The 21,611-nt window shown below is 51.8% G+C and overlaps 1 protein-coding gene and 1 long non-coding RNA gene across 2 annotated transcripts in view; both read right to left on the bottom strand.

The window, feature by feature from the left end:
• LOC131383374 (uncharacterized) overlaps positions 1 to 21,611 on the bottom strand; it is a 239,730-nt gene that overhangs the window by 192,519 nt on the left and 25,600 nt on the right. The window lies entirely within an intron of this gene.
• Positions 11,559 to 19,727, bottom strand: LOC116467572 (uncharacterized). The gene is made up of 3 exons (XR_004247817.1): positions 19,657 to 19,727; positions 12,652 to 12,746; positions 11,559 to 11,838 (listed from the first exon to the last, which is right to left on the bottom strand). It is a non-coding gene; the product is annotated as an uncharacterized LOC116467572 (long non-coding RNA).

Genomic DNA, 21,611 nt, shown 5'->3' with positions numbered 1-21,611 from the left:
CTCCAGAATACCTCTCCCTCCTCAAGCTCCATCCTCAGCAGGTGCTGCTTAGGTAGAAGCTGAGTCTGAGATCTAAGTTGAGTTTCAGCCTGGGGAGCTCCACGGTGCCACCGCGGCAGGGCTGGGGAGCGGGAGAAAGGGGCTTGTGGTGTGCAGGGAAGAAACAGGAAATCTCACTGCCCTTGGGCTTGGCTGCAGGGTCCGAAAGTCCTGTCACCGCACCCAGAGGCTCCGCCTATTGGAGTTGGAGCGAAGCGTCCCCATTATTCACGAGGGTTCCAAGCCTTGTCATTTGTGGGTAATCTCATTTTGGTCACGATTTTTCTCCATGTCTTTCCTCGTGCCAGACCCTTCCTTAGAGATATTGATGAAATAGACCTATTTGAAGTGTGTCGTATTTTACTTAAGTAGTATTTCTTGACACCCACCCATACCTGCTTCTTAGGTGGCCCCAGTGTGTGTTCCTCCGGGAGGGGACCCTAGACAAGGACTTGAGGGCAAGAGGCTTAAGTGGAAAGTGATCCCAGGAGAGACACAGTTGCTGGTTCGCATGGAGGGGTGTGGGGTGGGGTGAGAAATGGTGCCCACCAGGCAAGTGGCAGCTGCGGTCCACTGCAGCCTAACCCCATGGCGGGACCCCAGGAGGCAGTATGGAACCCACCACAGAACTGCCTTTGCCCCATGGTGGGATGCCAGGAGGCAGTATGGAACCCACCACAGAACTGCCCTTGTGAAGGGGCAAGGAGGCTGGAGCTCATCCCCAGGTCTCCATCAGTTCTGGCCAGAGCTGCTTGCAAGACTACTTCCAGCCTGCCCCACACGCCAGCTGTTCACCCCCCCAACCTCGAGACACGCCCCAGGCGGTCACAGGCATTGGCGGTGATCAGCCACACAGGTGAACGCCGAGAGGATTCAGGCACCGATCGCACCTCATATAGGGGTGTTCATGGTTCGGGGAGGAAAAATGGACAATGGCAAAGTGCTTTGGGGCTGGATGCAGTGGTGCATGCCTGAAATTCCAACACTTTGAGAGGTTGAGGTGGGAGGATGGCTTGAACCTAGGAGTTGGAGGCTGAGCATGCCACGATCACACCACCACACTCCAGCCCAGGCCACAGAGTGAGACCCTGTCTAAAAAAAAGTGCTTTGGTGAAGAGGAGCAAGGGCTATGAACACAGAGAGGGGCTACCTAACCCAGACTGGGATGCTGGGCGGGGGATCCATGTGTAAGAAGGTACCTGCCAAGTGCATCAGGGAAAGGCAGGGTTAGTTGGGTGAAGGATGTGGAACAGTGTGGGGAGGAAGAGCATTTAGGGAGATGGTGTGCAGGGGCCTGGAGATATAAAATGAGTGGAATGGGAGGACTCTGTGTGGAAGAAGAGTCTAGGACGCCTGCTGGGCTTTGTAGGTCATGTGGATAATTTCTTGGCAACGGGGCGTTTTAGAAGAGGTTCAAGCTAGGAACCCACAGTCAGGCCGGCCTGTAGTAAGTGGACTGTGACGTCTCAGCAGGCAAGCATTGGGCCCGTGGGAGACCCTGGGCAGGCTGACCTGCTAGAAGAAGGTCATGCAAATTCAGGCAGGGCATGATGCACACTGAACTAAGGACCCAAATATGGATGCAGCAGATTTAGCATGAACGCACTGTTGTGAATTCTTTAATTCTTTCCAGCAGCAAATGCTGAGCTCCCAATTCCTCTCTCAGTGGCAGAATTAATCCAAGCACCTCTTCAATCAGACCCTAATGTACGTGGATGCAAGGCCATCAGAAATGAGGGCTCCTGTTCCGGGAAACTTGCTGTTGGGAGGCCGAGACAGTTTCAAAGCAGTTGGTACTGCAGGTCATGACAACCTTGTACCCAGAACGACCTTGAAGAGAGTATCCTAATAGCAGCTCATTGACGCTCAGAGAGTACACACAATGCCTGAAGGCATACTTCACCAGTACATAAAAGACAACACCTTCAACACAAGAGAGAAAGCAAGAGTTCTGCCCCATTCGATGGAGCCTTCCAAGGCAGTCACCCTCCCTCCAGAGAAAGCGTCAGGACCAGTGTCTGCAGGTGATTTGCTGCAATTTCTTCCTAACAGCCCTGATTCCCACTGAGCAATGCTGGTCCCCTCTGCTCCTTGGGGTGTGATGGTCCCAGGTGGCTGGGCCCCTGGCCAGTTTCTGCAGGATAAGAGTGAAATCCCCATATCTGAAAAGAGTGCTTCTGCTGCCCCTTCTTGATTTGTTCAGGCATTTCGGAGTTTGAGGAGTCTGGTCCTACAGAGTAAGAATCAGGCGGGGTTCTCTGCAGGAGAGACTCAAGGACACCAACTCTTTCTCTCTAGAGGCACTGCAGTGTCAGATCTGCCCACAGAACCCTGAGACTTTTGGACAAGATAAAATATTCATGCATTTGGAGGACTTTTAGGACTCAGAGTCAGGAGCGAGACGAAACCTTAGAAATTTAAACCTGGAACATTGCAGATATTGAGGAGGTGACTGGCTGCAACCACCATATCAGTTCAACAAGGAGAATGAAATAAACACTGCATGTGAGTCTTGTAGGTGATAGGGATGGAGTTATTGTGACTCTCGGAGGATCAGCCCCTAGACACATGTGCAGAGCACACGAAGCTCGCAGGAACAACAGCCAGGCTTGTGTTGTTGGAGCCTCTGTTCTTCCTCCATAAAATGAGGAGTGGGAGGCTGCCTGGGCCCCTGCAGGAGCAGCCACAGCATTGGAGAAGGTGGGCGCGGGGGCTGTGGGTCCCCCCACCAGCTCTCCCTCCCTGGGTGGCCCCTCAGCAGTGTCAAGAGCTCCTGAGGTTGACTGTGCACGTCAGAACTCGCCAGAGGTCCCCCTGGCCGGGCTGGCTTCTCGCTGATGGGGTCGGGAACTCTTTCTCATGCTGCCCTCTCTGGTGTGTGATCCTAGGTCTGGCTCTTCCTCCTCCCGATGGTTTTGGCCACCGACGTTCATCAGGTTCACTTAGCAGGTGCACCATTTATCTTGGTGTCCTGCTGTCCATGAGATACTGGCCTGCAGGCGTCTGGCTGGCTCACAGATGGCTCTTCTCCAAGGCAGGAGCAATGGCTGCAGGTACACCCATGTCCTTGGGAGATAATGGAGGCTGCGGGGCTCATGGCCTCTGTGGAGGTAAAGGAGCACCTGGGCCAGCTCCCAGCCTCCCGAAGGTACTATGGGTCCCATCGTCAGGTAGACAGGTCCCTGCATTCTGGGTACCTGGACCTGAGGAAGGAGCCCTGGGTCTGGGGTGGATGGAGCCAGTCTCTGGGGATCCATTGGTTGAGATTCCCACCCCATTTTGATGGTAATTTCAATGGGGGTCCCATCACCCTTTTGGTGAGGGGCAGTATTGAAGCCCAAATACTGGGCCATAAACAGGGCTCCCTCGGAGGTGGGGGGTGCCTCAGCACACATCCACCCAGAGGCCAGGAGCAGGTGGTTTGTGAGAAAAGCAGGCATTCCCCACTTTCCCATTTGCCAAAAGGATTAGAGAAAGAATGAAAGGCAAGACGTGGGGTAAGTATCTAGAGGCCAAGGCACAAGGAAGAGAAGGCTCCATGCCCATCGAGTCACAGCCATGAGCTCCACTGGGACAGGGAGTCTGTCCATCCAGGATCTGGAATCTTAAGAACCATGTGGCCTGAGTGACATTCCCCAGGCCAGCACGGCACCTGCCCAGCACCTCCTGGCACCGCCAGCACCACTCACAGTGGGATACAACTTCCTTTCACCAACCCCACCCTGTCCACTCGTCATCCTAGGATGTGCGGCCCCTACTCACGCCTGGGCCTGTCTGTGCCCAGGGCACACCATGCTAGAGAGACCCTTGGGGGAGGCATCGCCTCATTGGCTGAAGGAAAACGTGTACCAGGGTCTCATCCTCAAATCCAGTGGACTGAGGCCCGACCTCAGGTGACAGAGCGTCTTATTCCGAATCAGATGGAAACAGAACCCTATGCAGGTAGAAGATAAAACATGGGTGCAAAACCGAGAGGCTGCAGTTAGAAATCAAGTGAGGTCAACCACAGGTAAGCATAGAACACGAATTAGAGCATCCAGCCTCTCTCCCGGCCATTACAGCCACCGCCTGGCTGCTGCTGCACCAGGGGTTCACCCAGAGCCTTTTCGCATTAGCAGCAAGATAACAACCCCCTGCCCCGGCTGCCACGGGTCCAGATGCGCCACCTGCCCGCCTCGTCTCCAGTGGATGGAGAGGAGCAGGGGTGGACAGCGTCAGGGATGCCAGCACAGCCTTGGCCTGGAAGCCAATGGACTTCTTGATCCTTCATCTGGAAAAAGACAGGCTGATTAACCACCATGTTTTAATAGGTTTTGTTATTATTATTATTATTATTTTGAGATAGAGTTTCGCTCTGCTGCCCAGGCTAGAGTGCAGTGGTGCGATTTCCGCTCACTCCAACCTCTACCTCCCAGGTTCAAGTGATTCTCCTGCCTCAGCCTCCCGAGTAGCTGGGATTATAGGCATGTGCCACCACGCCCGGCTAATTTTTGTATTTTTAGTAGAGATGGAGTTTCACCATATTGGTCAGGCTGGTCTCGAACTCCCGACCTCAGATGATCCACCCACCTGGGCCTCCCACACCACGATTACATGCAGGAGCCACTGTGCCCGGCCAGATTTTATTATGATTTAAGTGGAATAAGGCCAGCAGATCGGGAGATGACTGCCATCGAGAAGAGTTTGTTACAGTCACTGCTTCCAGGAGAAGGAGGCAAACAGCACCCTGCAGGGCACACAGGGAAGGCCGGGCCGGCCGGGAGGGAGAGGGGCTGTGGCGGGAGCCTCTATCCACCAGCTTTCATGGCCGTTTCTGGGGCAGGGAAGGCAGGCTTAGGATTGGATGGTTTGAATAATTCCTGCAGGCTCTGCGGCACCGGGGCTGTCTCTAGCTGTCTGGCACCTGCCCCGGTGTGATCAGCTCAGACAGATAGTGGCCTGGAGGGTGCCCAACAAACAGGCGGTCAGGGTGTGGCCTGAAGAAGGGGACCTGACCACTTCTAGCCAGGACCTCCAAACTGGGTCAAGACAGCATTTTCCAAAGCACAGTCTATGCTGCTCCAGGGGAATCAGAAGATGCTATTCATTCACTCCTTGGAGGGAATGTGTGTGTATGTGTAATGCCCATGTACAAAAGTTATGCAATGTACACATTTTATATTTTACAGAATGTATTTTACATCTTACGGTATATGTCTGCAAAATTTTATATCTTGCCAAGAGAAGGTATGAATGTTTGCTACTTTCTAATTCCTCTTTTTGCGATCAAAGAAATCTCCACTCTTAGCGCACAGAGAAGAAAGAATCTGTTGCCAGATGCCATCTTTGACATCTACCTATGCTTAAAAAGGAATCAGTCCCTTTGCTCCGTGAAGACAGCGGCCAGGTTGAATACGCGAGCTTTGTCCACTGTCCCACCATGCAGGGAGCGTCTTCACTTCTCAAACTCTCCCCACTTGCGCTTCTCACCCATCAGGCCATCAACACCCCTGGGCCCCAGGAGCCTCTCCCTCTTATATCTCCAGATCAAGCAAGGTTCAGACACCTGGACTTCCCAGAGCTCCCAGGAGGTCAGGCTGTTGTGTTCACGTGAGTTCCCTGCAGGCTCAGGGTAAGAAAACTGCAGAGGAGAGACACCCAGCCCCTATTCCTCAGATGTGACCTTCCTGGAGGCGCCTGGTGCCAGCTCCCTTCCACTGGGTAGGCCCCTGTCCTGGAGCAGAAGCCTCTCCTGCACCACCAGGGTCCCTGTAGCCTTGGGGTTAAGCCTCCAAGAGCACAGCCAGGCAGAGGAAGGGGCTCTCTTTCCCTGGGCTGAGGCTTCTGCCCTGCTCCACGCTTTCTGTCCCTGGAACCATCTGCCCATTCCTCAGCGCCTGACATTAGCCCTGTCCTTTCAGGGAAGAATTCTGCTCCCTAACAACGGCCCTAACAGAACAGAAGCTCATTTGTCCGTTAGAAAAGAGACATGATTATTACACATTACCTGCCCGTATCAAAATATCTCATGTACCCACAAACATTAAACATGAAAAAGAAAAAAGGAAAAGAGACACAGGCAGAATTTGAAGAACTGTTTTCTCAAAATTTGAGAAATATGAGAACTAGGGTCAAGAACCGAGCCCCTCTCCATTTCCTTGGTAATCACCCCTCTGATAGAGGCCACGAGGCACAGGCAGCATTTCAGGCCTCCAGTCCCATTCTGTGTAGCTGTATTTGAGGCCATGACCTGGGTCCGTTTCATAGGCATCGATTGAGCACCAACGGTGTACGTGGTGCTTGCTCCAAGTGCAGACAGGGTAGCCACCGTCCCGAGGGCTTGTGTTGTGGGAGGAGAAACACCAGGGACAGCATAGCCCAGATCTGGGATCCATGGGGATTCTCAGGTCATTAGGAAAATGTAGGAACCAAGGAACTGAGCTTGAGGAAAGGAAGCAAAGAGCTGGGGAGGCTTCAGAGGGAAGTAACATGAGAGCTAAGTCTCAAAGTTAAGTACAGTGTTGCCCTGGGACCAGGATCAAAACCGGAAATGTCATTGCAGATTTTTACGATTCTGATTTCAGGGAATTTCTTCCATTTCAATCAGTTTAACACGGCCACAAAGAGATCATAAAGTGTGCAGCGGCGTCGGTGTCTGGAAGCGCTCCAGGTGTGTAGCTGCCAGGCACTGCCTGCTCCCAACTGATTATGAGGCGGTAGATTTGGAATCTTTAAAATTTAAACCACTGCTTCCCACCCCAAATAAGAATGTGGACTATGGGCCTGGCGCAGTGGCTCATGTCTGTAATCCCAACACTGTGGGAGACCAAGGCAGGTGGTTCACCCGAGGTCAGGAGTTTGAGACCAGCCTGGCCAACACGGCAAAACCCCATCTCTACTAAAAATACAGAAATTGGCCGGGTGTGGTGGCACGTGCCTGTAATCCCAGCTACTCTGGAGGCTGAGGCAGGAGAACCACCTGAACCTGGGAGGTGGTGGTTGCAGTGAGCCAACATCACACCACTGCACTCAAGCTTGGGTGACAAGACTGAGACTCTGTCTCAAAAACAAACAAAAAATAATACAAATAAAAAATAAAAGGTTTTTAGAATGTGGACTGTGAAGCAATTGCATTTTTCTTCGTAAGTCTCAGGAGAGTCAGAGGCTGGCTTGATGCTCATGACACGCATCCACCATCTTCCTGGCCCACCGGTGACTTCACGTGCCTAAGCCACCATCAGTGCAGCTATGAGGCTGAGTTCCAGCCCACAGTCTCTGAACCACGGAACGGAGTAGGGTCTCTCTTCCACCCCAAAACCAACATACGGCACCGCGAAGTGAGGACAAATAAAACTTTTGTCACGTGAAGCCACTGAAGTGTCAGAACTGTGAGCAGAGCTCTGACCCTGCCTTCACTGGCACACAGGAGTGAGAGGGCAGCTTGAGAGAGAAAGTGACAGTCGCTGAGGGTGGGGGGGTGGGGCGGGGACGCAGGGCCACACTCCAAACACGTGCTCCTCCCGCCTTGCTGGTCCACTGTCTAAGTCTGCGAAACCACGGTGAGCTAGAACACAGACGGACAGGGACAGAGGCTGGGTTCTAACCTGAGCCACAGAAGCCACATCCCCTGCCGGGGACTCTCTGTGAACACATGAAGGTACATGGACTGCTTATTTGTCATGTCACGATGGGCTGCACAAGAAAAACGCTTTAAAAGGCAGGAAGCTTCTTGGAGCCCAGCGGCACTGCATTATCAAGATACGATCAGGTTTCCAGTGGAACCAAGGCCAGTAAGAGTGGACACCGCCCCACCCAGCAGCTGCGAGTGGCTGACCTGCAACACGTCCTGTCCCCGGGCTTTGTCACTGTATTCAACCACGCAGTCCCGCTTCCGGGTCTGCTTAAGTGCGAAGGCTATTAAACAGCAGAATGTCCAAACTGCTCCTGCAGGTGAACGCATGTGGCACGCCTGTGAGTTGGGCTGGCAGAGAAAAGACGCTAAAAATACTGATGGAGGAAGTGGGGGGCGGCGGTGGCCACATTGCTCCTGACTTCCAGCAGCACCAGCGGCAGCCAATTAGCCAGGGGGTGCCATGGGTGGCCTCCAGGGCCTGCCGGGAGGTGCTGAGCTGGTGCTGGGCTGGAGCGGGCTCTGCGGGCTTCTGGCAGGAAAATGATGGAAGGCCATGGCCTGGATTTTGCTGCCACACAGATACATGCGGGTGGCATCATTTCCAAATGCACAGAAAGCACAGCCGGGTGAAAACAAGGTGAAATTCCCGCAGAAACCTTTAAACGCAGGGCTGGGAAAGCCTGTGGTCTCCTGGTTGTTGCATAAAAGATTCTCGTTTTTGAAACAACAGTCTTTTGTAGATTTCCCCCATGGCATCCTGTTCTCATGATATTTTACGATGCACCTTGGGTTAGTTGGAGCCTCTGCTAGGTTTTGACCACATGCTTCCCACAGGCTGCTTCTTCCTCTGCCTTCACCCCAAGGGTGATGAAGAGGCTGCTGGCAGCCCCTGGCTCTCCACGACTGCCTTGTTGGGCGCAGCTTTCCTGTTGCTTACTGTGGATCATGACCTCCAGCCTGGCCTCACCAGGTTCCCCGCTCCCAGGCTCTGGGTCTGGGGTCCTTTCTGACACTCCACTCCCCTCCGTGCCCTCCCTCGAAAGCACAGTCACGTCTTGCTTTTGCTATTTTGCCTCAGCAACATCTTTCGGACCCTCTCATGCCTTTATTCACACACCTCAATATCCTCCACCAAAGTTCTGCTTCTCTAAAGTCCTATTAACCGGGTTTCTGTAACTCAATCAGCACAAACTTTTATTCTCCATGCATTGCTATAAAGCTAGCCCCGCCCTTCCTGAACTTGGGAATGCAACATTTGGTCACATCAGATTTGGCTACAGGGCATTCTTACACATCTGCAGAAGACCCAAGCTATGAGAGAGATCGACGAGACCAGTGTCAGAATGAAATGGAGGTTTGCTGACTGGAAAATGCCCTAAGTGTAATTATTTATTTTTTATTTAACACTGAAAGTAGAGAAATATGATTTAGGTAAGAATATAGGTAGGGAGACTTACGTTGGGCAAAGAATTTTGCTCAAAGTAGATAAGATGACATGTGCCCAGGAGGGCCCTACAGGGTGCCCTAAGACTGCCTTCAGTCTGCCCAGTCACCCTCCTATCCATAGGGCACCCTGACAACACTGAAGGTGACTCGGGCAGGTAACTAACATAAACATGATGGATAACAAAATCAAGATTCAAAATCGTCATGAGGGGTAGGAGCCCCAGACTGTAACCAGTGGTGTGCTGAGCGTCTTGCAAGGACTGATGTGCACGTCTTTTCCCAAGTCTGCATTCAGCAATGTTGCACTGGGGGGCTGGAATCTGCCACGGTGAGGGGATTGCACCAGGGACATTGGCACGCTGTAAGGCAGCTCTCTTTCTGCTTTCTGGAATCCGCCACAGTGAGGGCATTTATACCACGGGCACTGGCACACTGTAAGGAAGCTCTCTTTCTGCTTTCTGGAATCTGCCACGGTGAGGGCATTTACACTATGGGCACTGGCACACTGTAAGGAAGCTCTCTTTCTGCTTTCTGGAGAGCCAGTTGCAAGATATTTATCAAGCACACCACCTAGTGAAACTGTGTATATCCTTAATGCAAGTGAATCATTTCACTAGTTCTTGACCATCTAATGTGAAATTTCTACAGAATTTCAGTCTGTCCCCTGATCTGCTTTGGTACCTGAAATGACTCTTGGTACCTCACCTTACCCATGTAAGTGCTGCAGCAACAGAACACACATCCCCACACCCCACTCTGGAGCAAGGCAAACCTCGTGCTGGATGGGAGGTGACGCTGCTTCTCCGCCACCCGAGGACAGCGCTGGATACCTCGAAACAGAGGCCACCACGTGTACTTCTTCCTATTCAATAACTCTGTGGTTTTGCTGGAATGTTTCATCACTGACCAGCTTTATGACTTGGGTAGTCACATGCCCTGTCTGAGGCTCATCAGAATCATTACTTAGAAACTGTGGACAAGAATACTACTTTCGAAGTAGCACTGGCAGGATAAAATTACAGATGAGTGTAAAAATGATTTGCATTTATCCGTTTGCCTGTGAGTTTTTAGTGCTAACTAATCAATCTTCCATAAAATACACCAGAATATCACATTATTTGTGTGTGATAATGTAAGTAAAATACAGTTTAAGATTCTGACCTACTGTTTTTCTGAGAAGCAGTGAAAATTTTAAACATTGACAAAAATTGTTTGCCTATGTCTTAGCTCATACAGAAATGATAATTATGGATAGGTTTGTAGAGAATTTATCAATGGACCCTGTCATGTAAGTTTGCTGGAACCTTAGCTGAAGGTGTTGTGGGGCTTGGACTGGCCTTGACTCAGGAGCGTGATGACGTAGCGATGGTGCGGACGACACCGGCTAACACGTATTAAGCACTCACTCAGTATGTAGAGCACGGATCACAGGCCCCGCCACTCATGCTTGACCTGCATCTTCCCATTTCATCCTCACGACACTCCTGCCATAGCTTACCATTATTTTGCGTAGTAAGAAATGTGCCTAGTCTTTGTCCTGGGTTCCTAGGAGGTAACATCTAAGCCTGTGGAATTTCCTGAGTGACAGGAATTTGTTACTCAAGGAGGTCCCTAGGCATCTTAGCGTCTGCATGGGGCTGGCCACGCCAGAAAGGGCAACTATGCAATTACAGGGTGGGGCCGCATGGTATAGCTGACCTTTGACCTCCCAAAAGGGAGGAGGCTTGAGAAGGGGCTCATCACCTGGGCAGTGATCCCTGCAGAAGGAGGCCCCGGTGAGAACTCGCAGGCGTGCGGGAGGGGAAGAGCCCCCTGCCCCCTTCCACAGGGAGAGGGCCCCGGAGCCCCGTGCTGGGACTCTCCTGATCTCGACCGGCCCTGCACGCGTCTCTGCTGCTGGGTCCTCAGCGTGGCCTCGGTGGCAGAGCTGCAGTTGTAAGGACAGAGTTTTTCTGAGTTCTGCGAGTCGTTCTAGTGAACTACGGACCCCAAAGAGGCTGTGGGAGCCTTGAACTTGTGGTCAGAAGTGAGAGTGGCCTGGGGAGCCGCAGACTGGTGCTGGCATGGAAGTAAGTGTGATGTTGGCGACTGTGTCCAAACCTCTGACTCCAGTGCCAGCGCTGGGGTGTTCGTGCTGGGACTGCATCACAGCCCACCCAAGTATTCCCTCGAATCCTCTGGTGGGGAAACTGAGACTGCAGATGGGAAACAGCCAGCACCCTCCTCCCCTCTAGTTTGCGACATGGGTGAGCCAAACCCCGGTGTGGGCCTCAGAGCCACGTTGCAGAAATGTCTCCTGTGAACATGGCGTTTCCTCCAGATCGTCCTGTTAGAGCACACCATCAAAAACAATGAGAAAAGAGGGTTTCCCCACGAGGGCACATCCCTAGAGAACGGGGAGAGTGTCCTGTGCGGTGATCCAGGGTTTCTTTTTGGTTTAATGTACAAGAGCACACAGGCCACATTAAATGGTGTTTTTTAAATCTCATCCCAAAACAATAAAAACAGGAGATCCCAGTAGACACAGGAGCATTCAAGAAAAAAAAAAAAAATAACGTAATGGGCTAACAAAAGCGCTGCATTTGACATACAAGTGAGCTTTGCTGGCAGCCACACAATACCGGCCTCTTCTCCCTGAATGCTCTCGTGGGCCGGCTTTCCTCACTCCTGGGGAGGAGGATGTGATTTTTCTTATGCTGCGGTGAATGCAAGGAATTTGTTTGTTTATTTTCATTCATTTCCTATGGATACAGGCAGATGTGTAAGTTGAGCTTTAACTGAAAAAAGTGCCCACGATGCGTTGATGTATTTTAAGCCGGGGGCTGCACAGAGGCCTCGCTGCGGCCGTGTCTGCTCCATCCTGAACCAATGATTACAGCCCCAGAGAACGTGATATTAAGCTGCTCTTTGAGTCTTATCCAGGCATAATGTGCCGCTCTGTTGAAAGGCTGGTGCTGGGAGAAGACGCAGAGGGCGTCACCACAGCCATTACGAGGCCATCACGCAGCCAAACCCACACTTTCCGCAGCCAGCAGCAGGCAGCCCGGTGAAGGGGGCGATTAGAAACCGGACCAGCCCTCCACGGTAACAAGCTCAGAGACAGCCTATTCGGGGACAGCTTCTGCAGACAGGGGCAGCCCGTCACACTCTGAAGAGCAGAGACTTCGTGTTCGTTTAAAAACGTCAACTCCTTCGGGTGAACTGGCAGCAGGGGCATGGGCGCAGTGTCCCTCGGGCGAGGCAGGCACCTTCCACCCTCACAAGACCCGTTGTGCATCCCTCTCGGCCACCCAGGGAATGGAGTCAGGCTGGCTGAGCCAGCATTTGTCTCCCCGCCTGTCATTCTTTTGGGGTGCAACCTTGCTGTTTTCTCTATGTGCTCTGAACCTTTTCCTACACGGGGCAGGGTGCTTGGAGCCTCGCCTGGGAGGCCTTAATGAAGTTTTATGGCAAGACCCTAAAACTCAAGCAGCGGAGAGAGAGGTGCCCTAAAGATGGGCTTCTGTGACAAAGGCGGATGCGGCAGAGGCCAGCTCTTGCTGTGTCTTCCTTACCCAGGAACCCTGGGAGGTTCTCGTGAGCCTACGTGAAGCACTGCTGCCCCAGGGAAGCCCCTCACGGCTCAGGCTTCCATGGAGTCCGCGCCCACCTGAAAGGTACAAAAGGCAGTTGGGCAAGAGTGATGTAGCACCTTGCAGTGCCATGCCGCATGCCGCCAGTCAGGGTTGGCTTTGGAGGAACATGCCACATTCTAGTCATTTGTCTCCCATACACAGTGCACCTGTCGCTGTTCAGGCACAAAAAGCATTTCTGATTGCCAGGCTGACATGGAGGTCAGAGAAGGTGTGCTCCAAAGTACATCAGTGAGGGCAATTAAAAACTAAGCCCCATTGGCCACTCTAGATTTAACCAAGGAAGAAAGGAACCCGATGATAACAATGGCCGACCACTTGGATAGATAAATCAGCGTGAACATAAGAGTGCATTCCAGTAACATCAACCCTTTGCTGTGATTAGCCCAGGCAGGGACGGCAGCAGTGGGGGGACCCGGGTTGCCACTGGGATATGCCAACCCTTGTCGTGATTAGCCCAGGCAGGGATGGCAGCAGTGGAGGGGCCCGGGTTGCCACTGGGATATGCCAACCCTTGTCATGATTAGCCCGGGCAGGGACCGCGGCAGTGGGGGGGGCCGGGTTGCCACTGGGATATGCCAACCCTTGTCGTGATCAGCCCGGGCAGGGACAGTGGCAGTGGGGGTGCCCAGGTTGCCACTGGGATATGACAACCCTTGTCGTGATTAGCCCAGGCAGGGATGGCAGCAGTGGAGGGGCCCGGGTTGCCACTGGGATATGCCAACCCTTGTCGTGATCAGCCCGGGAAAGGACGGCGGCAGTGGGGGGGGGGGGGGGGGGGGGGCCACTGGGATATGCCAACCCTTGTCGTGATTACCCCGGGCAGGGACGGCGGCAGGGGCGGGCCTGGTTGCCACTGGGATACGCCAACCCTTTGCTGTGATTAGCCTGGGCAGGGACAGCAGCATGGGGAGGCCCGGGTTGCCACTGGGATGTGGGTGGGCTGTGTTTTGTGTATGATGTTGACTCACCTAGCAACTGTCCTTGACCCCAAACTAAATATCCCGCAGGCCACTTTGTAATCTTTCCCCATCTTTTCTGGCGTAGGATGAGACCCGAGCTTTGGCGTGCCTGCATGTGCATTCTGTCCGAGGATGCCAAAGCAGATGTTTACACTCTGAGATTTATCCGTGGAATATGCAGCGTGACTCAGGGTGAAATTGCAGAATGAGATAAATTGGCTGAAACCTGGCTCAAAGATGGGTTCTAAGGTTCAGCTGGAGTTTTTCAGTGTTCCTATTTATAGTGGTGAATCTGAACTCTCGGCCACGTCCCAGAGCAAGGAGCAGTCCCCTGTGAGCCCACAACTGTGTGATCACAGCGACAGGACATACTCAGAGGGAATTTGTCCAATCCAATGCCCTCGTGGAAGCCAGTTCCCTCCTGTCTTAAACTGTTCAATTTTTGGTTTTTAGATCCAGCAACCTTATTATGCAGAGCATCTCTTTTATACGCCTATTTGACTTTTGTGATACACTTTTAATGTCATTTAAAAATTGGGCTTCAGGGTTGCTTTTGGCCAGGTGGGGTGGCTTATGCCTGTAATCCTAGCACTTTTGGGAGGATGAGGCGGGTGGATCACCTGGGGTCAGGAGTTCGAGACCAGCATGGCCAACATGGTGAAACCCCGTCTCTATTAAAAATACAAAAATTAGCCAGGTGTGGTGGTGCATGCCTGTAATTCCCAGCTACTCAGGAGGCTGAGGCAGAAGAATCACTTGAACTGGGAGGCGGAGGTTGCAGTGAGCTGAGATGGCACCATTGCACTCCAGCCTCGGTGACAGAGCGAGACTCCGTCTCAAAAAAATAAAAATAAAATAAGAATAATAATAAAAATTGGGCTTCAGGAGGGCAAATCTCAACATTTTAGAATCAGTTTCTGGTACAGGTGAAGGAAGCACAGAGTTGCTGTCTCAAAGCATGGATGTCCCCCACTGGGTTCCTGCTGTAGCTCCCAGGCATCTCAGAGCTGCCGTCCCAAATCACTCCAGAGCTTCTTGCTGCCCCAGGTCTGTCCCTGCTCCTCCCTGAGTCACTCCCCTTCTCTGTGGCTCAGCACCTCGCTGTCCCCTCGACCTCCTCTCAAGCCGCCACTAGATCCTGGAGCAGCGAGGGTGCCATCCTGTCTCACTGACCCTTACAAAATTCCCCAATCTGTCTACGGAGAAGGCCTAACCACAGCCCTCCTCCGCGTCTTCCACAGAAGTTGTGTAAAAATGTGATAAGTTCCCTTCTGAAACACGCCAGAGGCCGAGTCAGAGCAGAGTCCCCTGCATGGCCCTCCCCTGGCTGTTGTGTTCCCTCTTGTCCTGTACCCCGTTTTCTGGGCCCAACCGCGGGGACTCCTCTCACTCTTTCCAGTGCGGGACTTGCTCTCAGGCCTGAGGGCTTTCGGACACACGTCCTCCGCCCACCTCCTAATTCACCGCTAACCACATCTTAGGTTTCTCTTTCCTGAGGGGATGGCCCTCCCCTGAAGGAGGCTCCCAGTGTAACTCGGGCCTCCCTCTATCCCGGGGAGGTGGGGGCCTGACCTGGTGCATCTGGGAGGAATGCTGGGCATGTCTATCCTGGCCCTCCTTCTTTCTCCTGGGAGTGAGGAGCTCAGGAGGCAAGACCTCCCCAACTCCATCACGCCACGGGGGCTGAGGCCACGTGGGCACAGCTGCCACGCTGCACTCTGGGGCTCAGGGAGCAGGCACCTGGCTCGTAGGGAGGGCGTCCTGCAGTCTGGGCTTGCTAGTGACTATCTTACTTTGCTGAAGCTGCGATAAAACATCTCAGACTGAGTGATTGTTGAACACCAGAGATGTGCTGCTCACCGTTCTAGAAGCTGAGAAGTCCAAGATCAAGGTGCTGGCAGATTCTGTGTCTGGTAAGGGCTTTTTCTGCTTTGTGAGTGGCGCCTCTTTTATAAGTCATTAATCCCATTTATGCAGGCTCTGTCCTCCTGACCTAATCCCCTCCCAAAGCTCCACCCCTCAGTACTACGGCATTGGAAGCTAGGTTTCAGCACAGAACCTGGGTAGAGCTGGAACCTTGGCCTCCATCCTCATAAAGGTGCACAGATTCTGGGTGTGACTTCCTCAGGGAGCCCGGAAATGTTCAAACAGCTCCTCCCGGAGCAGCAGCTTCTGACCTCCTGGCACCTCCTCGCCCAGGTTCTTCTCCTTCCTGGCACTACAGGCATGTGCGCTGCTTGTGTGTGTTTGTATTTGCCTATAGTGAGCTTCGCCCATGGGGATGCATGCACGGGAGAAAGGTGATATGGGTTGGCTGTGTCCCCACCCAAATCTCATCTTGAATTGTAATCCCATTATCCCCACGTGTCGAGGGAGGGACCTGGTGGGAGGTGATTGGATCATGGGGGCGGTTTCCCCCATGCTGTTCTTGTGATAGTGAGTTCTCACTAGCTCCGACGGTTTTACACAGTTCCTCCTTCACATGCTCTCTCTTATCTGCCACAGCGTGAGACGTGCTGGCTTCCCCTTGCGCCATAATTCTAAGTTTCCTGAGGCCCCCCCAGCCTTGCGGAACTGTGTCGATTAAACCTCCTTTGTTTATAAATTACCCAGTCTCAGACAGTTCTTTCCAGCAGTGTGAGAATGGACTAATGCAGACAGGGAGCATGTCTCCTCTGTTCAGGACTGACACAGGGTGCCCGAGCTGGCACCAGCCACAACACCCAGAGGCCTCCATGCGAACTCCACTAGCCGTCTGCCCTTTCCTAGCTCAGAGCCTTTGTGTGTGTGGCTCCTCCCACCCTAGACACCTTTCCCACCTCTGTGCCCATTCACACGTGCAGGACCCACCGGGCCCTGTACCCAGCGCAAGCCTTCCCAGCCTCCTGCTCTCGGAGCTGAGGGCCCACTGGGAACAGGGCCTGCCCACTGTGTGGGGCCTGGAGTCTGCCTTTGTACCGCTGTCTTCCCCTGTTCCATGAGGGTACAAAGACAGATCATGGCTAAGGAAGATCCTGGAGAAGGCAGAGCTGTTCCCCTCCATGGTGACGGTGATGATGATGAGGTGACGATGACGGTGATAATGATGACGGAGATGATGGGAACCATCCTGTGCTAAGCACGCGTCTGTTTTGGGTGCAGGATAAGTGCCTTACACATGTGTTCTCTCTTTGCTCTGCTCATCTGTAGCTGTAGAAGGATGGCTGATGTGTGGGGAAGTTAGACGGCTACGTGAGAGAGCAGCAGCTGGAGTGCGGCAGGACGCCATGGAAACCGACCTCTGAACCCAACCCATGTTTCCGACGGGCCCCGGCTCTGTTGGGAAATGCCAAGTGTCCATGCAGAGGGTGGACCATGAGGGATGCGCAGGCCTTTTTGACATGCACTGGGCAGGGACCACAGTTGACTTGTTCAAGTAGAAGTGTGAGTTGGCAAAAGCCCAGATTCACTTTTCTGTGTCCTCTTTCACTCTTTCATCTGCGTGTTTTGGGTTTATACATATGCATGCACGTGTGTGTACATGTATATGTGGATAAATGCACATGTGCGTATTCATGTGCATGTGTATACATACGTATATGCTCCCATGTGGGTGTACACACAGTACACATATGCATTTGTGCATGCGTGTGCATGTACATCTGTATACACTCCCACACGGGTGTACACACATGTATTTGTGCATATGTGTGCATGTACATGTTAGGGTTTATGTGTACTCTCTCACACAGGTGTACACACATGTATTTGTGCATGTACATATGTATATGCTCCGACGTGGGTGTACACACATGCATTTGTGCATGTACATCTGTATACACTCCCACACAGATGTACACACATGCATTTGTGCGTGTACATATGCATACGCTCTCATGCGGGTGTACACACATGCATTTGTGTGTACGTGTGCATGTACATCTGTATACGCTCCCACGCAGGTGTACACACATGTATTTGTGTGTGTACATATGTATACGCTCCCACACAGGTGTACACACATACATTTGTGTGTACATGTGCATGTACTTATGTATATGCTCCCACGTGGGTGTACACACATGCATTTGTGCATACGTATGCATGTACATGTGTATGCATGTGTGTGCACATTCACAGATTCATGTTCATATGTGCACACGTGTATAAACATATCGTTCATATCTCCCCATGAAAAAGACACATTCTGGTTACAGAAGGCTTTCTTTGTCACATATTCCCTCTAGCCCTCAGTTTCTAACTCTTTTTTTTTTCTCCTTTTCCTTTTTTAGATTGAGGTCTAGTGAGCATGAATTGAACTGGTCAAATCTCAAGTGCTACCATTCAATGAGTTCTGACTAATGCTCGTTTATGAGTACCCCACATCCTGAGCAAGCTACAGAGCATTCCATCACCCCAGAAGGCAGCTTGTACCCTTCTGTCACCCCCAGCTGGTGCCCCGTCACATGTCTGTGCTCTTCTGTCAAGTTGATTTAACTTTGCCTGGGGTTCTCTGGCCTTCATCTCCTTCAGCGTTTCTGCCATTCTCCAGGGTCTGATTTTGTTTTCGCTCCCAAGACTTACTTCTAAATTCACATTAAAAAGTCTTCATTTCACACAAGAGGGGCCAGAAACACCTCTCTGTTGTTCTCTTGCCCTTGAGACCCACGGCCACAGGCCACTCCTGTCCTCCTAGAAGCTGGTCTCAGGTTGGGCAGGGATCAGAAAGCTGCATCAAATTGACCCAGTCACTCACATTTAATATTAGGTTGGTGGAAAAGTAATTGCGGGTTTTGCTACTTTTTTTTTAAGTGACAAAAACGCCATTTATTTTGCACCAGCCTATTAGTATTTACTGTCCTAAGCTTTTTGTACGTGTCAAACCTCAGGATACACCTGTGGATCCACACGGCCAGCACCCTCATTTAGAGATGAAGAGACTGATGCTCAGAGTGGTTCAGAGTGTCAGGTGATCTGCCTGGAGTGGCCCATGGGCGAGTGCCGGAGGCCAGCTAGACAGCAGGACCGAGTCACCGTGGAGTGCTGCTCTCTAGCCCGATCATTCCCTTCATCATTCCCTTCGCTCCCGGAGCGTAGGAGAGGCCGCCCCTGGCTGCTTTTGTGCAGCGTAAAATGATGTCTTTTGTCACCGTGTCTGGGAAGCTGGAGAAGGTGCACGCCCTTCAGGACCCCCACCGAGCCCCAGGCCTCCGCATTTCCTCTTCCTAAGTCTCCCCTGGGGTGTTCTGTAAACTCTTTTCCTGCTCCTAAGACCCTCCTGCTACCACCCCCTCTCCCCGACTTCTCACTTTTCCTGCTCTTCCAGTCACCCAGGTCTGCTTCCTCTCCCTGCCCATGAGCCGGCCTTGCCCGGAACCCAGGGTGATGACTCCCAGTGGGTGCTACTCAGTCCCTCAGGCCCCCGGCAGATGGTTCTCCTGCGCCCATGGCTCCAGGGCTGGGGTCCCCAGCCCCCCAGCTCCCTCCCTGGCCTGCTCTGTGGTCCCCTCCCTTCCCACTCCCTCACTGTCGCTGCTCCCAGCCCCTGGGGCAGAACCAGACCCTCCTCCCTCCACAGCACCGCCACCCCCCAAGAGCCCGGGCTGCCCCTCCAGACTCATGGTGTCAGTGAACTACCTGAGGGCCGACTGCTCCCAGACCTACACCCCAGGCCGGCGTCCCCGTGCTCCAGCCTGGAGGGGCTCCAGCCGCTCTCTGGGCATTTGCACCAAGACGCCAGGGAGACACCGCATCCCTCCCAAGGTTCCTGTCTCAGTGAACCGCTCCGGCCCAGAACCCCACTCGGCTTTCTTATCTCCCCTTCTTCCTAACCTACTTCTAACCACTCGCTGTGGTTTATTCATCTCAATCCCAAACGGCTCTCAAAAGAAGCTTCTGGTTTGCCTGCCCTTCGTCACGGGGGTGGGGAGTCACCGTCCCTCCCACAGCCCCCCAGCGGCCTCCAGGCGCCCACCGGGCCCCTCACCCGGGGCTTCTCCATGGGACAGCCTGTGCTGCGCTCCTAGAAACGGGCATTCTCTGGCTGTCACGAGGGTCGTTAGAAAACAAGTCACTTCCGCCAGCAGCACAACTGTGCAGGAATCTGATCCCCCCCTGACGCGGCTAAGAATAACGTGCCTCGTTAGCACATTCAAAACAGAGGCACGAAATTACACGGGGCGCGCTAACAACCACGTTGGCAGCTCAGCGTGGGGTCGCTTTTCCTCCCATGCAACTCCATGGGAATTCTTAAACACGCTTTCTCCCAGAGCAGCAGAGGCGCGGGGCTGGCCCCTCTGGAGTGAGCAACATGTTCTTATTCTAATTATGCTGGTAATTAGAGCGCAGGTCTTTGAACCTCAACCAGCCACGTTCCCGCCTCCAGGACTCACGCAGGATGAGAAGCGGGTCTGAAGGTTTCCTGCTGCCCAAGGCTGTTTGCTGCTGTTGTGAAGGGACCTTAAAAAGTAAACCCACCTGTGGATTTGTGTTTGTTGTTTGTTTGTTTCCTTGCCTCGTCATAAATTGCTGGTGTCCAAATCACTGTTTTGTGTTCTGCATATATTGAAGCAAACGGCAAAGAGCCTTTCCCTCTTTTTCATTGTGATTTGAATTTTGTGGCATGCGAGGGCTGACATTTCATTATTTCCGCTAAAGCTTGGAATCGGAGACCAATGATCTAAAGGAACAGTACAGGGAGTGCGTTTGTTTTGTTTCCTGAGGTCTGCATTTGTCTGTGCATTTGAATAGGGCGTATGTCTTCAGTTGGGCAATGAATTCCTCCATATCACAATTTTGAAATATAAACTGAGCCAAATAATCAAGCTGATTTACAAAGCGATTTCTGCAGAATGAATGATAGCCTTAAGTAATTGCCAGAGAAGTCCCGCAAACCTTACATTTATGACAAGAATGAATTTGTCCATTTTGAGAAGTGAGGGTAAATAAATACTCCAGGCTCTGAACAAATCAGGGAAAGACTTGGGCATGGAAATCCAATCTTTTGCCATCACTGTCAAAAAATGTATTAAGAGTGTCCTATAAGCACGGTGCTGTGCCACATACTTTGGGTGATAAGAGATGTCAAAGGCCTCTGTGCTCTGTGGTCCCCTAGCCAGTGAAACACAAGTGCACATACCTGTATATTGAATGTCAGGATGCCTGTGCTAACTGTGGTAGGTAACCAACCTATAGCCCAGGGCTCACAGGGTGACAGAGGAAGGGGTCTCTTTCCAGCCCCAGGAAGATCTTGCATGTCTGTCTTGCTCTACCTGGCTTTTTTTTTTTAAATGTCCTTATTAAAAAATAATAATTCTTAAGATTATCCCATTGTGTCTATTTTCTGTTATATCTAAGCTATATAAAATTCTCTAGCCTAATATTTGAAAAAAAAAAAAAAAAGCTTCTAAAATGCTTCTTTATTGAAGGAACAAATAGAAAACCTAGGGTTGGAAAAATTAACCCTAAAATCATAAACAGTTCAGAACTGCAATCAACCAAATGTAGGTTAAAGGCAGGATCTTTAAGAACCGTGAGAACACTCAGCCTGGACCCTCAGCAAAGATGGGAGACTTCTTGGTTCCAGACATTTAAAACATTGGACATTTTTGTCTAATCATTAGTTGACCACTAAGATAACTGAGCAGAGCCTTCATTGGCCACATATGATTTTAAAAATTACAGACTTTATAAAATTTGTTTAGGAAATTTACTAAACAAAGAATAACAAGCCTGGAGAAAGGGGAAGAATCTGATTTCCAGAGTTGGCACATTATATTACATAAAATGTCCAGCTCTCAACAAGAAGCTATGGGACAAGGAAAGAGACAAGACAGTGTGACCCACACAAAAAGAAAAAGATGTCTGATACAAATTATCCCTGGGGAAGCCCAAACATTGAACTTTTTAGACAAGGCCTTTAAATCTTCTATTGTTAATATG

Source organism: Hylobates moloch, unplaced genomic scaffold, assembly GCF_009828535.3.
Source record: "Hylobates moloch isolate HMO894 unplaced genomic scaffold, HMol_V3 SCAFFOLD_4, whole genome shotgun sequence".
NCBI lineage: Eukaryota > Metazoa > Chordata > Mammalia > Primates > Hylobatidae > Hylobates > Hylobates moloch.
This window is presented reverse-complemented; position numbering and strand designations above follow the sequence as displayed.